This window comes from Uranotaenia lowii, chromosome 1 (genome assembly GCF_029784155.1).
Source record: "Uranotaenia lowii strain MFRU-FL chromosome 1, ASM2978415v1, whole genome shotgun sequence".
In the NCBI taxonomy this organism is placed as follows: Eukaryota; Metazoa; Arthropoda; class Insecta; order Diptera; family Culicidae; genus Uranotaenia; species Uranotaenia lowii.
Genome location: NC_073691.1, coordinates 181,753,528 through 181,770,631, shown reverse-complemented (window position 1 = coordinate 181,770,631; position 17,104 = coordinate 181,753,528). Strand labels below are relative to the sequence as shown.

At 32.8% G+C, this 17,104-nt stretch overlaps 1 protein-coding gene across 2 annotated transcripts in view; it reads right to left on the bottom strand.

Moving 5' to 3' along the window:
* LOC129739228 (ATP-binding cassette sub-family G member 8) overlaps nucleotides 1-17,104 on the bottom strand; it is a 131,693-nt gene that overhangs the window by 95,329 nt on the left and 19,260 nt on the right. The window contains exon 1 of one of the 2 annotated variants that reach the window (XM_055730661.1): nucleotides 2,198-2,239. The exons of the other annotated variant lie outside the window; for it this stretch is intronic. The gene's annotated coding sequence lies outside the window, so the exon portion shown is untranslated. Of the gene's footprint in view, nucleotides 1-2,197; nucleotides 2,240-17,104 lie in introns of those variants that run through there. 2 annotated transcript variants of the gene reach the window in all.

The following is a 17,104-nucleotide window of genomic DNA, read 5'->3' as shown; positions in this document are numbered from 1 at the left end:
CTTTTAAGTATTTCTCGTTAAAAATGTCATTTGTAACACGTTGTTGAGAGGAGAAAATGTAGAATTAAACTCTTCAAGTTATCTACATTTTTTCCTGAGTGTAAGTTAATTACTGCTTCGAATTTCAAAAAGATAAACGGTGATTAAATTCTTCATTGGAGTATTTTACTCGTAATTTACTAGTGATTTGGAAATTTCGTATAAATATTTTCAATTTTGAAACACAATTCTCGTTCAAAATTCTGGTTTTGATTTTTCAAATTCTCAATGTAAAAAATCAATACTTTTCTGAATGTTTAGCTTGACGGATATTCTTGTTGTCGAAAAAATAGTCGACTGAAAACGGGATGGTTTTAATTATCAAGAAAAAACATAGGGAAACTGATTTTGGAAGATTTTTCCGTCCTAAACTCGATTTTTATGTCAAATATTGTCTATCACTTCTAGTTTTGTGCCGTATAGAAAAAACAACCAGATTTAAAAAGAAACTTAATCCGAATTCCAAAATAAATTTCAGATCAGGTAAGAAATTTATCATGTTTTGGAATTATTCAGCAAAACAATAATAATTGTTGTTTATTATTCATCTTAACTAACATTCTTTTTTCTACATATTAAATTGAAGGCTTCATTAAAAAATTCCCCTGTATTATTTTGATTTAAGAAATATTTATTCACGATTTGAATTGTGAGATCATGATTTAGGGAAAAAAATCCATTTTGTGCTTGGGAGAATTCATTCAAAACACATACCTGATGACTTAATTTAATTTAATATAAAGAAAATCATCAATATTATTTCAAGAGTTCCAGTGATCAAAATCAGAGATAAAATTATTTTTTTATATTTAAATTTTTCAAGCTATCAAGCTAAAAAAGTTCACCTTTGAGTATACAGTAATAAATTCATATATTTATAAAACAACATGTTCCATTCATCTTTTAAAGCTCTTTTAAAGAAAAGTACAGGAATTCCATACTGATACTAATGCTGTAAATACTCAAAGTCCAGTGTAAAAATTGAGTTTAAATGCAAGGAAATTTGAGAAATTGCAAATTGACAAAAAGTTCAAAAAACAGCTACATACCTTTGAAAATTCATCAGAAATTCTGTATTTCGTAATTTGGAAATCTAAAGATGCGAAATTGTGCCAACTAACGTCAATTTTTCAATCCTCTTTTCAAAGATTATCTGGTATGACTCAAACAATTTGGACGATTCAATGATTGAAAAGTAAGGTTTTTTCCCAACTTTTTCACAATTTATGCGCTCATGATCTAAAAAAAATCAAAAACAAATATATCCTTATGTGCAATGTATAGCTCTAATTTCGTGTGGTGGTTACACCAAGTGGAGCGTGATCTGGCGAACGTGGGGTGCCCGAGAAATTGGAGAACGGTTGCTATGAACCGAGTGAATTTTAGGAATTATGTTCGTCAAGTTATGTCGTGAGACGGAATACTATGTAAATTTAAAAAAAATAGCTCTAATTTCAACTTTCTTAGATACTATTTAAGTGAAATTATTTATTGAGCTGAGGTACATATTTTTCCGAAGCATGTTTTATCTGAATTTTTTTCTTGGACTTTGAATAAAGGACAACTGAAATTGGTTAGGTAAATAATGTCTGAGAAACATTTATATTCGAGTTACGTTACGAGGTTTCCAAAACTATAAACTTTGTGAAAATCGGTTGAGAAACAAGAAAGATATAGCGGTTTTAGGCGAAGAGTGTCAAATTTACACTCGAGGTCTAATTAGGGAGTTTTTTTTTCTTGGGCTTTCAGGGTGCTTCCATAAAAATAGTAATGATGCAAAATTAAAGATTTCAAAAATTCATTGAGGGTTCCTGAAGTTTTTTGTAAAATTTGGATGCACCCGATAAAGTTGCAAGCCATTAAACTTCCAAAAGTGTTATATCGACACTCAAGAGCTGATTAGAGTTAATGATGAGTTGAACGCTATAAAAATAGGTCGTCTTTATAAACTTTTCCATGTTTTACAATATTGTCGAAATATAAATTTTGGATTTATGTTAAAATTAGCGCACTGTGCTGTGTATAAACTGCTAATTGATCTCTGATAGGTGATCGTGTTAAAAATGTAGCCTGAATAAAAGATGACCCAATAAGAAGGGGGTTTGTCATAAAAATACCCAAAAAAAACTGTGGGAAATAATTGTTAAGTAGCACTTACAAGAATAACCACGGAAATTTTCTCGCTCGAAAGTTTGGACCGGGTTTATTAATACCTGAAATAAAATAAAAAACAATAATTATTGACTTGATTCGAACTGTGATTTTAATTGCTGAGACTTGTTGCGTGGCCTGTCCAACCCATAATAATAAACTTTTTTCTTTATATGTCCTAGCAACCTGGAATTTTACTCTATTGTGTTGTGAGCCTTCTTGATTGAATAAATCAACTGAATCAAAGCAATCGAAAGATTACTTCCGTGGTTGAATTAAAAGGCATCTTTCGATTGCTTTGATTCAGCTGAATTTTAATAAATTGAATTTCTATAAAATGAATTTAAAGGTTCTTGAACACTTAATTTTTTTTTCAAAAGGGACTATTTGCAGATGAAAAATAATAGGCCGTTATCTGTTTGATCCGCCATACCTCTATAGAGAATATATCATTATAAAAAACTTTTTCGATCAAATTCAGTTTCACGATGTGTATTAGGCCCCAATAGCCTCGAAAATTGGCAATTTTAGTCATCCTGTGAGGACGGCTTTTCAGAAATATCGCATAGCTCAACTGTGAAATAATGATAAGCACTCTTGAGTGAAAATCAATCAAGATTTCGTCTCGAACACAGATGAATTATTTTACCAATTATTTTTCACTGGAGCTAAATAGAATAGAGCTTTCCTAGAAAAATGATTTAAATATATTATGCAAAGTCATACTAAGAAGATTGAGTTAAGTTTTATGTGGTCATGTAATTCAATAAAACCGAACACTAAACAATGTTTACAAGCTGGAATCAGAACAACAGAAATCACTTTCTGTATAATTTGTTGCAGTTCTTTTGACAAAGGGAAAACGGTGAAAGAAAGAAGAGAGGCTTCTCTAAACCTCCCCAAGAGCACATTTTAATCGATTAACTCATGCGCGAAAAATCGCGATTCATGCTTCTCGGTCGCAGCTCCAGAAAGAAAGCCAAACAGAAGCAGAACCCGCGGTGGATCGAATAAAGTAACAGAGAGAACGGGCCATGTCTTGCACAACAAATCACGTTCGCTCCCTTAATGGTTCCACATTTCAGAACCTGACCCATTCTCCGCCGTCGTCGTCGTCCGATTAAGTAACGGTATCGCTTCCATCCATCCATTAGCTATTCCGGCTGGCGGGAGTTTTCCAGAAGGCTCCGGTAGCCTTTCTCCGGCAACTTATGGATTCAAAAAGAAACAAGAACATCAAACTTCATTCCGAAAAGGTACCCCCATCTCGTGGTTTGTTTTTGTAAAACATTCTTTGGCGATGGCCCGAGTTGCAGGAGGAATGAGTAAGCCAGATCAGGGGCTCTTCATTCTAAGCTTTTGTACTGGACAAACTTTACAGCTTCAAATTACATTATTTTAGTTTTTAGTAGATAGTTGACGTTCTTTTAAAAAAAAAGTCCATTAGTTCAAAAACATTTTTTTATCGCTTTTTGAGGCGCTAGTTCGATTTTAAAAGCAATAACTCCATTGCTGATCTTTCCCAGAAAGAGAACATTGAACAGCCGGGAAAGCGATTCAATCGACTTATTTGCTGAAGAAATAACAAAAACATTATGTTATCTTCCATTTCGAATTTCTCAAATCATACCACAGCCCGATCCCGGAATAGGCAAAAATCGGAAGAGCCATTATGCTTAGAGTTTTCGAAAGAGCGAGCCGGTGGCTGGCGTTTTAAATATTAACAGTATTGGCATTTAATATCTGGCTACGTGTTTCCACTAGGCTTCCCGGGAAAGACGATGAAGCTCACTTGCCCCTAACGTTGATTATGGTGGCCACGATCATGATGCCGTGATAACCGTACGAGCATATCTTCTAGCTATGGTGCACCCGATGGAAGTTTTCTCATACTTCTTTGGTTGAGCCTAAAATTTAAACCTGATACCGTTAAGCCCTGATAGCTCGTCTGTTAGGCCCATACATATGTGTACCGGTGAGAAATGGGGCGCCATAGACTTTAACGTTTGGAAGTTTGAATTTCGAGACAATCTGTCTGGAGCTAGTGGGAATTTATGTTAGTTGGAATGTCATCTTCACGTTCCTTGAAATAACTTACTTTAGGACAAGTTTTATAAACGAAGATCTAAAGAGTAGTAGAGGAAAATTATTTTTTGTGATCCACTGCACAATGGCTGAAAAAGGTACTAGACTAGAGACAAGTACTAGACATCACATTTTTTAAATTTTCCTCTTATTAATCTCCGGAACATCCAGGCGAGATTTGTCCACGGAAATTTTTTGGCAGAAAACTTATCGTGTCTGCCAAAGAATTAATTTTGCTGTCTATCACGTATTTTATTATTTTCTCCTTATTTTATTGATATGATCTGCAATCCAGCCAAGAAGATGCTCACATTTGTTGCATATATTAAGGCGTCTATATCAACTGTTTATGCTCTGTTTTTCCAATCTAGTGACACACACCTGACACCTCTGTTGGACAATCGTAAAAAGTGTCGATCGGGGATGTCGTCCGAATAAGTTTTCATAACTTTTTTCTTTAGTCGACGTACCGTGACTGCGGGTAATTCCGTGCAGCACATAATTCCGTGCATTTTCCTGAAAAAAAATTTTTTCTATGCGAAAAATTATTTATTTTCAACATAGTATTACGCTATCGTGTAGACATTGAACTTACCAAGGGGCTGAAAGAGAAGGAAATTTCCGAACTGACATTTCAGTACCGCACTGACGTTTTGGTTCCAAAATGCCATTGAAATCAAAGGGGAACTGACGTTCTGGTTCCAAAAAGTCGGTACGGTCCGTTTGTATGTGATTTGACAGTTGCTTCAGTCCTTTGGAACTTACGCACAATGCTGTCAAATACCTACAGCATTTTATGCTTTACACAGCCCTAGAAAAAATATAAACGCCAGCACTCTTCGGCTGAAACATCCCTTTCTGGTGTTGCAAAGCGTTAATGCAAAGTTGAGTCCGCAATACTTTGTTTATTTTTCTTCGGGGTCATTCACTAATTACAAAAGTATAATAGGGAGGGGCTGGGGTGTAACCAGATTTATTACCAGGTTTATTATAGCTTGAAAGTCATCGCATTAGTTTTATCAACACATACTGTAGATAAATAACATAGTTCAGAGTGCACGGAATTAGGTGCAAAAGTGCACGGAATTAAAAACATGCAAGAGAGAGTGCACGGAATTATGTGCACGAAACACATTTTTCAGATGCATTTTTCCAAACTTTTTTCGTGTATTTCTCAACTACGGTATTTTTTCCTTAAAGTACATAAACAATCCTAACTAATGGTGGGTTTGTGACCTTTTAAATCATTCATTTGAATTTTTTACACAGCCTTGAAAAACAAAAATCGCTTAGGTGCACGGAAATACCCGCACTCACGGTACAATGATAAAAAAAAATATTTGTGAAATTTGTATTTCAAATTTTCATTAATCAGCACGAAAATCTTTAATGGCACCGATTCATTCAGCATGGTTCATTTGATATAAGACACAAACAATAGTAATCGTTTTTATGTAATTCTATGATACAATAGTAGTGGATGGTTTTATGTTAATTTAAGCTCGTGGGAGACGTATTAGTTTTTCAAATTTATAGTACTTGTTAAAAAAGGATTTTTTTTTATTAACATAATCAATCTCTATCCAATCCCAAATTTTCACCAGTAATGTCCAGCAAGACAAATGTCTGAAGTTTCTCAAATCCACATTCGAGTTATATTTCCATAACAAATACATGGAAATTAACAGGAAGTTCGTGCGCATGACCTCACTTGAAAATTAGCTAAGGTTCTTAAAAAAATATTCTGCTGCAAATTTGCCTCTTTAATGTAGAATTGTTAGCCTTCTGTTGTTTTCTTCGCGAACCATTTGTAAGCATTGAATAATTAAACCTGAACCAAGTCCAACCAACCTTGTGTTTTGATGATTGCGTATTGGTTTTGAAATTTTCATGATAAAAGCACATAATATTTTGCTCTAAAATCGTCTAAAAACCATTAAAGGCTTAATTGGAAAGCCAAATGTTGTTTGTAACATCAAAATGCATCGGTGCACATTAGACTGCCCCAAATTTGTATGGGAAATTCAAAACCTGTGAAATGTTATGCGCTGCAGGCTGAAATTGATCCTAGTCCTAGTACAAGATCTCATACCAAATTTGGGCCAGATCGGATCACGGGAAGGGGTCGCTCAACGAGCCTGAAGTTTGTATGGGATTTCGAGACATTTTGTTCGGGAGAAACACGAAAAACCAGTTTTTCATCAATAACCTTGGTTTCCGTCGGCCGATTTCTTTTGAAAACGGGTTTTCTTAAAGCTTAAATTATGAAAAATATTTCATCCGAAGACAGCATTTCAATTAAAGTTAAGATAAAAAAGTTATTAGGCTTCAAATATGGGCTAACTTTTTTAAGGATGGTATTCATCACTGTTAATAAGTCGAGGCGGTCGAACATATTGACGCCTCATTAACAGTGCTGAATACCACCGTTAAAAAAGTTAGCCCGTATTTGAAGCTTAATTACTTTTTTATCTTAACTCTTATCGAAATGCAGTCTTCGGATGAAATATTTTTCATAATTTAAGCTTTAAGAAAACCCGTTTTCAAAAGAAATCGGCCGACGGATACCAAAGTTATTGATGAAAAACTGGTTTTTCATGTTTCTCCCGAACAAAATGTCTCGAAATCCCATACAAACTTCAAGCTCGTTGAGCGACCCCTTCCCGTGATCCGATCTGGCCCAAATTTGGCATGAGATCTTGTACTAGGCCAAGGATCAATTTTAGCCTGCAGCGCATAACTTTTTCAAAAGTTGGATCATTTGGGGCACTCTAGTGCACATGTTTTGTGGAATTTTATTTCTTACCAATTTGAAAATTGAATTTCATAAGTATTTTACGGAAAATATTTCTTACCAACATATACCTTGTGGGGTGATACATATTGTGTAAAGTATGGCAACAGAACGAATTGATATTATTGTTATTATTGTTTTCAAACAATTATGCAAAGTTGAGCAGATTTTTCTCCAAGGCGATAAAATTCAAAACCACTTGATTCGAAAATGAAATTTTTTCGCTAGCAAAAGCTTTCAAAACCTGGACAAATTTTCTTAAAACACTTTCATCATTTCATTTATTCAAGTTTCTCAAATTTTCATGGTGCCGGAATAGGAATGAAAAAAATTATTATAACTGGCATCCTTGACTAAGTTGTGTCCGGAATACACGCTATCAGCACACGAATTTCTCGAATTAGTACTTCCATTTTGTCCGCTAAAGGAAGCTGATGCTGTCGCCTTTTTGTTGTATGGAGAAAACGACTGTGGAAAATATTGGTTAAGTATATTTGGTACTTATTTTGTTTATTAAACCGTTCGGTAGCTTTATTACCTTATTGAAGTTAAGTCAGACCTGTTCATGAGTCAGCTAGACAAACCAGTCAGAAAAAAATTTAATTGAATGATCTGTTTTATCACTTACCCTATTGAAATTTTCGAATTGAGCTTGATAAAACCTCTCACATTCCTTAACTTCATGGAATCAATCATCTTCATTTTAATTTAAACTATAGCTCATTTTTTGATCCATTAGGACTCCTTAAACGATTTTGAGCTTGGGTCGAGTAGTGTAGTGATCGATGATTTTCTGAGATAAACCCTATTTAAAAAACCACTTGACAGAATGTCTTCAAATTTTTGACGCGTATACATTACATTACTAGGTGGCTTCACTGAAAATTTTATTAATTTCTATTCATGCATTTGAAACTTATTCATAAAACAAAGTTTTGCATACGAACGGAAATATGGTGCCTTTTTAACCACAAATTCTCCTATTTTTAGTAAATAATCCAGCAAAACTCTCATCCGATTTTTTCTGTGGTGATTTTTGAGGGTTAAAAAATCGAAATTTTGAGCGCTTTGAGACACCCATCAATCAAGTCCAATTGAGCTCAAAATTTTGCACAGGTTAGTTTCTTGGGCTAATCTACAAAATGTATACGGTTGGATTGTGAAATTTGACATGACCCATTTGGCTGTATGTATATTGTATATACAACACATTTAATTGAAATTTATATCCAAATAATTTTAACGGAGATAATCTTTTTAACTTCGTCACTTTAAGTCAGCTCACTAATATTTTTTATTCGTTCACAGAAGTTCTGTCTTAACTAACAAAAATGGATCACAAGAGCTAACTGATTATTAAGCCTTTTCTTGGCTTAATTTTGCGTTCGCTCATGAAAATAATAGCACGCTGAATTCCAGCCTTGTTATCAGAATCTCGACTGAGATACAATACTCAGATTTAAATTTCAGAATCACAACCATCAACTATATAAAGTAATCAGGGGGTCCAAATATAGGTTAGATGAAGCAACAGCTGATAATTTCTGCAAATTGTTCCTTTCTACCCCACCACCACGTGGAGATGGCCGCGTTACGAAACAATGTTGCAGTTTAGTTTGTGCAGCGGAACAGTTATGCGTAACTGCCTGTGCGCAGAATTAATTTGAGCCCCTATGATTATCAACCAAGCGATCCAGATGCAGTCACAACACAACAATCCACCTGCGTCTAGTTTCACGGGAATGTCAGGGTTGTGGCACGTTAGTACAATGGCAAACTTACCTCATAATTAAACATTGTACACTTTATTTCGAGCTCTTCTGTCTTTTGAAATTGGTAGGTAAAAACTAGGATAAGGAAAAAAAACATATGAGCTCTACCACTAAAGTGGTATTTTTTATTACATATCTACTAGTAGCTTTTTATGCTGTTTCTAGAAATAGGCTTGAAATAGGTCCAAAATATTGTTTAACTGTTTTCCTCAAATATCAGAGACCAAGTTTCGATTCAAATTTATAGGTCGCTAGCTACCTTGTCGAGTAGACCAAATGAGATGAAAATGAACATATTAACCCAGGGCTGGAAAACATATAAAACAAAAAAAAACGCTCTAATGTCAATTTGACCTTGTGAAATCACCGACCAGTGAGCTGGTAGCAAATTTTGTTTGAAGCTTTTTTAATGCCTTTAATAAAGTTTAGTATTGAATAGATTAATAAATTTCACCAAACTGAGCATGGTTTATATATAAAACAACAGTTTTGTAGATTTTGTTTGGTTCCAGTACGAGTTTTTTTTCTTACACAATAACAACTTTTTTCAAAAAGTTTTCAGTGTTTTTTGTCAAAAAGTAGAAAAAAAAATGCTGTAAAAATGCTGCAGTTACCTAGATATTAACTAGCTCCCAGCAGCCTTAGGTTCGATTTTGAGTTCAAATGACTCCAATACAGAACGCAACACTTTTTCTGAGGCACCCTGTGGCCTCTCCTTGATTGTAAACATTGATTTTGGATATTGAACTTTGTTTTGGAAAATCATGATAAGATTGTTTATTTTAATAGATTTTTCTCAAGTGAAATGTTAAAAAAGCCCAATTCTACATTACTTTTAAATTAAATCAATACTATTTCCACCACAGAAAACCGTAAAAAAATTTCTGGGGTCAAATCATACAAAGACAGAATTTTTTTCTGCTAAAACACAGAATTTTTTCGGCAACTTTGCCCTATACACGGTGCACAATGGGGAAAAAAGTGTATGAACCACGAAGAAATTCAATATCTTCTCTCCTATTTACATGACCTAAATCTATCAAAATATACTTTCGTTCGTATAGTGAAAATGTCCGAAAAAATTATTGCACATAGTTTCAGACGCCGTACGAGCTTACAAACGGAGATATACTGCCTATTTAACACCAAATTTCCCTATGTTTTATAAACATTCAGCCAAATACTGATTTGGACTAGAAAATTTTGAAACAAATAAACCTATCTTGTGTGATATTTTTTTCGAGGAATCAAATTAAGGCTTTTTGAGCCACCGCACGCTTTAGATAATGAAATTATGGCTTAACTATTTGAAAAATGTCGTTAAATTGTGCATATACAGGCGAAATCTGATGTGATCTAGAAAAAAAATTGTCATAAATATAGAAATCTAGAATTTTGTCTGGAAAAGTGGGAATCGCATAAGTTATAGTATCAAACATAGTATATAGTATCAAAGCCTGAGACCATTGCACATTGGTACAGAACATCAATCTAGCGGAACTAAATTAATAGCGCCCAGGGATGAAAAGATAGACTTTTGATGTCTTCGACAACATTCGTAGTTTTACAAGGCGCATACTTTGAAATAAAATATAGAGTCGAGGGGTCCACCAATAGCAAGATAAAAATGCTAACTTTTTTGTAAAGCAATTTAGAGCTTTGGTTTCTTCTACAAAGTTGTTAACCTTAACAAAATACATAACTTTGCTGAACAAGTCAGAGTTCTACAATTTCATTCTAAGGAGTTACAATGAAATTAAGAAAAATACCTTGAAAAAACATTTTTTTTAATCTGAAACGTTGCAGGAAAGACAAAACAATTTTCAGTCTTCTAAACAAAGTTGTAAAATGTTAAGTTCTACAATCGCTTAGTACATAATGATGTGTTTTGAAATTGCTGAAGCGCGGTAGAAAGCGTTTAGTGTAATATATTAACGATTTTCAAAGAAAACTTTTTCAAATTGCGCAAATTTTCGCACCATCAGCCAATGTGGATTTTATTTTTGGTGTTAAGAGGAATCATTACCATATATATATATATATATATATATATATATATATATATATATATATATATATATATATATATATATATATATATATATATATATATATATATATATATATATATATATATATATATATATATATATATATATATATATATATATATATATATATATATATATATATATATATATATATATATATATATATATATATATATATATATATATATATATATATATATATATATATATATATATATATATATATATATATATATATATATATATATATATATATATATATATATATATATATATATATATATATATATATATATATATATATATATATATATATATATATATATATATATATATATATATATATATATATATATATATATATATATATATATATATATATATATATATATATATATATATATATATATATATATATATATATATATATATATATATATATATATATATATATATATATATATATAATATATATATATATATATATATATATATATATATATATATATATATATATATATATATATATATATATATATATATATATATATAGGATTAACTAAGAACTTGTAAAATATTGTTATTTTTCTATTTTAAAAAGACGCGAATAACCAATGTAGGTTAAAACGTCTCTAATAAAAAAAAAAAAAAAAAAAAAGTACTACGTTCTATGCTTTACTCCTTATTTACATCCATCTTCGTACCCTTCCTAACTTTGAAATACTAATTTGAATCATTTCCTTCAATTTCACCACGAAAATTTTGAATTTTGTCTGTTTGGTAAAAAAAATCATATCCAAACCAAAAAAATCTGAAGAAAATTTCAAAAGTCTGGAAGTCTGGAAACTAAAAAAAATGTCTGGGAGAACCAGACAAAATCTGGAAGGTTGACATCACTGCTGACGACCGCTTTCCGTAGGACAGCTCCGCCATCGTGTGTGTGCGTGTAGTAAGGACGATTGAGAAAGATCACCGACTCGGAAAGGTCTATCGGCCGAGAGAGAGCCACGCTCGCAACTGCCGGCTACACATCTCTCCCTTACACAAAAATACAAAATCAGAAACTAAATATTTTGGATGCAAAACATCTAACTGAGAATATGCATACGCATTAGACTGCCCCAAATTTGTATGGAAAATTCAAAACCTGTGAAATGTTATGGTCTGCAGGTTAAAATTAATCCTAAGCCAAGTTCATGATCTCATGCCAAATTTGGGCCAGATCTGATCACGGGAAGAGGTATGGGATTTTGAGAAATTTTGTCCGGGAGAAACATAAAAAATCAGTTCCTGGAGTAAATGCGATGCTTTTGATTGCTCGAGTGATTATCATTTTCAAACAAACGGGTATTGTATTTATCTCAAATCAACAATTTCAATGGAATCAGATGAATGATCCACTATTCAGAAAGCACCGAAATTCGCAGCCGCTGAATCACAGCTCGAAAACGTAAACATTTGATCTCCAAATGCCACCGATGAGACCAAAAAGGTAAATAAAAATAAACTGTTTTGGGATCTCGAGATCTTAAGGAACCGAGGGGCCATGAATCATGATCACGATCCATAGGACACCACTTTGTCGATGAAGATGATGGATCCGGAGAATTCGTTTGAATCGTCATTTCCTTCTACTAGGTCTAAATATCAGAATCGGAATACATATTGAATCAGAGTTAAATGACTATTTGAAGCTAACATTTTATTAGAGATATTCGATTCTCGAACTTATCATAAATTCTAAGAAATAACCGCTAACATACTTGATCGTAAGTCACCCCTCGGACTGACAGCTCGGTGATAATTAATGACGTGGAGATTCCTCGGAACAAGTTTGCATCCGAGATGTTCGTCTTGGGTTTGAGGTGCTTGTAGTAGTGTTATTTGCCAGGTAGTAACTACAACGAAAAAAAACAAGTTCCCCGGTTTACTTTTGTAGGTTACGGACACGTTTTAACCGGTTGCATCTCCCCGGCCCGGGGAATAATGTGACAACCATTTACAACCGACAACCGGTGGACATCAGTTAGAGGCCGAATGGGGAAAAGAAAAAGTGAGATGGCATCGGACCGGACCCGTTCAGAAGAAATCATGGCGTTACCATCTCAAGCGAGTCGTGTTAGAGATGCATCGATGGCCTAATATTATGATAAATGGAAATGCAGCAACCGATCGTTCGGCCTGTTTAGATTATTAATAGGAAGTTATTGTAGCAGCTTCAATAATACTTAATGAAGCAAAGTGTAACTGGAGCGTGACCTTAATAGAATCCAAAGAGTTGAGTACAAAAGATATTGACTCAAAGCATTGGAATTTGACTGGAATTTGAGAAGCAGAGAAGAGAATCAAAATTCAATAAAGTAAGTCTAAAGTTAAAACTTTAGATCTAGTACACCCACAAATAAGGATCTACTCAAATTACGAAATAATGATATTTGCACATAATTGGCATAAGACTTGCACAATATTGGCGTTAAGAAGCTTTGCGCCGAATGGCAAGAAAAAACAGTTTTTCGTTTCTCCCTATCCCATTACAAAACAAACAAGGAAGGAAACAGTCACCGGCAAAGCGCCAGGCAGCCTGAAAGAATATCAAAAACAAACACCGTCCTAACCGATATCGGCTTTACAGACTGAATAAACGTAGACAACTTAAGATTAACATTTAACATCCAGTACCAAGATGGGATTCGAACCCAAGTCATCAGGGGACCAGCAACGACCTTCTATCCGTTATCACATTTTTAAAGGTGATAAAAAGTATTATAGAAACAAGAGATATCATAGAAAGAATGAACGTACGCCGTGAATATCATGAGTTTTCCGAAAAAATACAACGGCTCACCGACGGGACTTGAACCCGCAATTTCCGCTTCAGTACAACGGCGCGTTAGCCAATTACCCCACGGTGAACGTGACGAAATAGGCTAAATGCGTACATGTGGATCTTCTATCGATACACTCCATGTATATCTCGCATCGGTTCTTTTACCACTATTGATCTCTCTGTTGTTTCTCTATCACCACCAGGGTTGCCAATGTGCCTGATTTTTCAGGACTTACCTGGTTTTTGGAGGTCCATCATGATAACCTGAACAGCTTCCGTTTTTTTCCTGATTTTTGGAAATAAGCCGGATGTTCTCTGATTTTTGTTTTGATCAAAAATAATATGTTTCTATATCAGAAAAAAATGTACGTTAGTTCAAAAACAAAAACGTTATTTGGAATTCAAATCTAAAATTCAGTTTTGAGATATAATTTCGGCTTCTTTGCTCATTCTAAAATCGCCTCAAGTTGTACTTTTCTGCTTGAACGTAAAGTGTCAACGGAATTGGAAGGCAGACTCAACTGCATTTATGGAATATAGAGAGTGTTCACGAAAGAAAGTGCACACCAGTTTTTTGTGCTAAAAGCTAAGTTTTTGAAGAAAATCAAAAACTCAGTTTAAAATATCGTATAAAAGTGAACATTTCACAGATGTTTGAAAATTCAGAGCCTGACGCCTCGTCTTCAGAGCATTCCTGGATATTTTATAAAATAGAATTGTAAAATTTTGAACAGCTTTGATTGTGATATTAAATGCAATTTTTGAATAAACTTATTCGAGTATTCCATTCTATACTATGTTTCTCAAGCCTTATATCGATAATAGGCCAGTTCATTGTTCATCCGATATACTGTATAAGTAGCAAAGTGGTTAATCCATATGCAATCGGACAAATGCAATAAGAGATTGCTCATTAGACTGAGTCGTTTTGAGGCGATTTTTGAATTTCTCAAACCCTGGGGTCTAAAAAGCTTCGTTTTGGTTCAAAATTTCTCCATATTTTTTTTGGAGAATTTTTAAGCAACGTTTACATGAGTAAACTTTTAGGTTTGTATGGGAAAAATGAATATTTCGCTCTGAAAAATCAACATCATTTTTGTTTCTTCTGTGGATCCAAGTCTGCTTATTGTTTTTGTGCCAATTTATAAATTCTCTTAAGGAAATTTTCCGCTGAATAACTTTGTGAAATACCGTAACTTCGTATCTTATCAGTCAAAAAAGTTGTTAGCTTTTTAACAAGGGTTTGTATTTTGACATTGATAGACAATAAATTCAGTTGACATCACTGCTTGGTGCCTAGTGAGGTATTGCATGACTAATTTTCATGCAATACCTCGCTATTAAAAACCGCAGGGTTTGAGAAATTCAAAAATCGACTCAGTCTATTGCTCAGTCAACAAAATTAAGCCATATAGATATAACATGTTATTTTCAATTTTTTAGCAAGTCTCTTCTTTAATGCGACTAATGTGAAAAATGCAGAGCGTTACAAGCCGTAATACCTACAATTTTTGAATCCCACTCACATTTATTTTTTGTTTTATCAGTGCATTGTAAGTCATCAGAAATGCTCTTATTTTTGAATAACGTCAAAAAATTGCAAACTAAAATGCCAACTCGTGTCGAATTCGGTAAAATTTTAATCATCCTACAGAAGCCATTTTTTTTTTCAAATTAAAAAAAAGATTTCTAGAAATAATGGGATTTTTTATGAATAGCAAAAAAAATTACAATATTTCTTCAAAGGATATTTTGTATTATATGTTATTCTAGTTCGATTTTGCATTTTTTTTTTAATTCCTGCTGTATTGTGATGAATTTGAGCAAATTTTTTTGGTGATTTCTTCGCTAAAAACTCCTTAGTTCTTAGTCTTCAATATCGCAATTTTAATAAGATTTGACTCGCTTAGGTTGCCTGGATTTTGTCCGAATGGTTTTACTTTAATTTTAATTGCTTGATAACAATTATATATTTTGCTTCCGAAACAATTTTTTGAGCAAAGTTTATCCAAATAAACTGGTTTCGATGAAATTTTTTTTTTTAGTTTTTTCTTCGTAATTTAAATTGAAGAATTTCCAAATTTGCCTGAATGTTGCCATGAAAATCGAATACTCGGATTTTGCAAGGTTTTAATTGAAATATCCCGGATAAGAACGGAAAAAATTCTGGTGAGCTTAGGTTTGAATCGTTTCAGATGTTCTGGATCCAATTTTTTTTTATAAGAATCCAAATTGGTTGCCTGTGACCGGATTGTGAAATCTATATCCATTTTATTGTTCTTTTTTTTTTTTTTTTTTTTGTTTTTTTTTTTTTTTTTTTCTTTTTTTTTTGTATCGTTTATTTAAAGAGGGATTAACCTAAAGTTTTCACCCTCGGATTTCAAAAATACATTTTTACAATTTTTCATCAAATTTCACTGTACAATTCACTTATCTTTAGGAATCTTATCAGCTTTTCTTCACTTTCTTTGTTGTTTTGCAGTATCACTTCTAGCCTTGTTCTTGTTCTTGATTAATGGTTTTGTATTAAAAATTCATTTTCCATATTAACTCAACATTCCGAACTATCAAAAAAAATATTAAAAATAACAAACAATTTTAAAGATTTGGATTATGCAGAATTGAAACTTAAAATAGTTTCATAATGGTGATCCAGAATTGAGATATTAGAGGATCATCATTTGAATATTTTACTCGGATGTACCAGTTGAATTATGAATAAATACTTGAAGAAAGAATTCATTTAGAAAATCAAAGATATATTATAGATTAAGATCTGAACTCATTTTCAAGATTGCGTTATTTGAAAAATCTAAATCTTAATTTTTATATTCTTTCACAGGAATTTTATAATGAAAATAATTATTAACAATCATGGATTGTTGATAAAATAACTTGTTTTTATTCTTCAGGTTCAGGAAAATTCGGCTAAGAATATTTGATTGGTTTTTTCGTTTAACAATATTTAAATTGTAGATCAGTGGTTTTCACTCACCGCCTCCTTTTGCCAAATATTTGAGCTGAACGCCCCCCCCCCCCTCCCTTGGAAAATATTTCAGGAAATCTTTAAAAAAAAATGATAATCTGGAACGCTGAAAAACCTTTAGCTTTCGGATTTATGTTGTTGTAAGACTTAACTCAAAACTCATTCCACATTATATGAGGCCCTAAGAACCAAAGGGGTAGGGGATTTTATAAGCATTAAAATGGTCGATTTTAATTTAATAATGTCAAAGGATTCTTCATATTTCACACTTTATTTCGTGATGTTTTTTCGATTTTCAGAATTATATTTACATACTATTTTGTTTGAACGAAAAGCGCAAATTTTTTAAAAATATATGGAAAATTAACAAACATAACAACGTAAAAGCGTGTTTTCTCG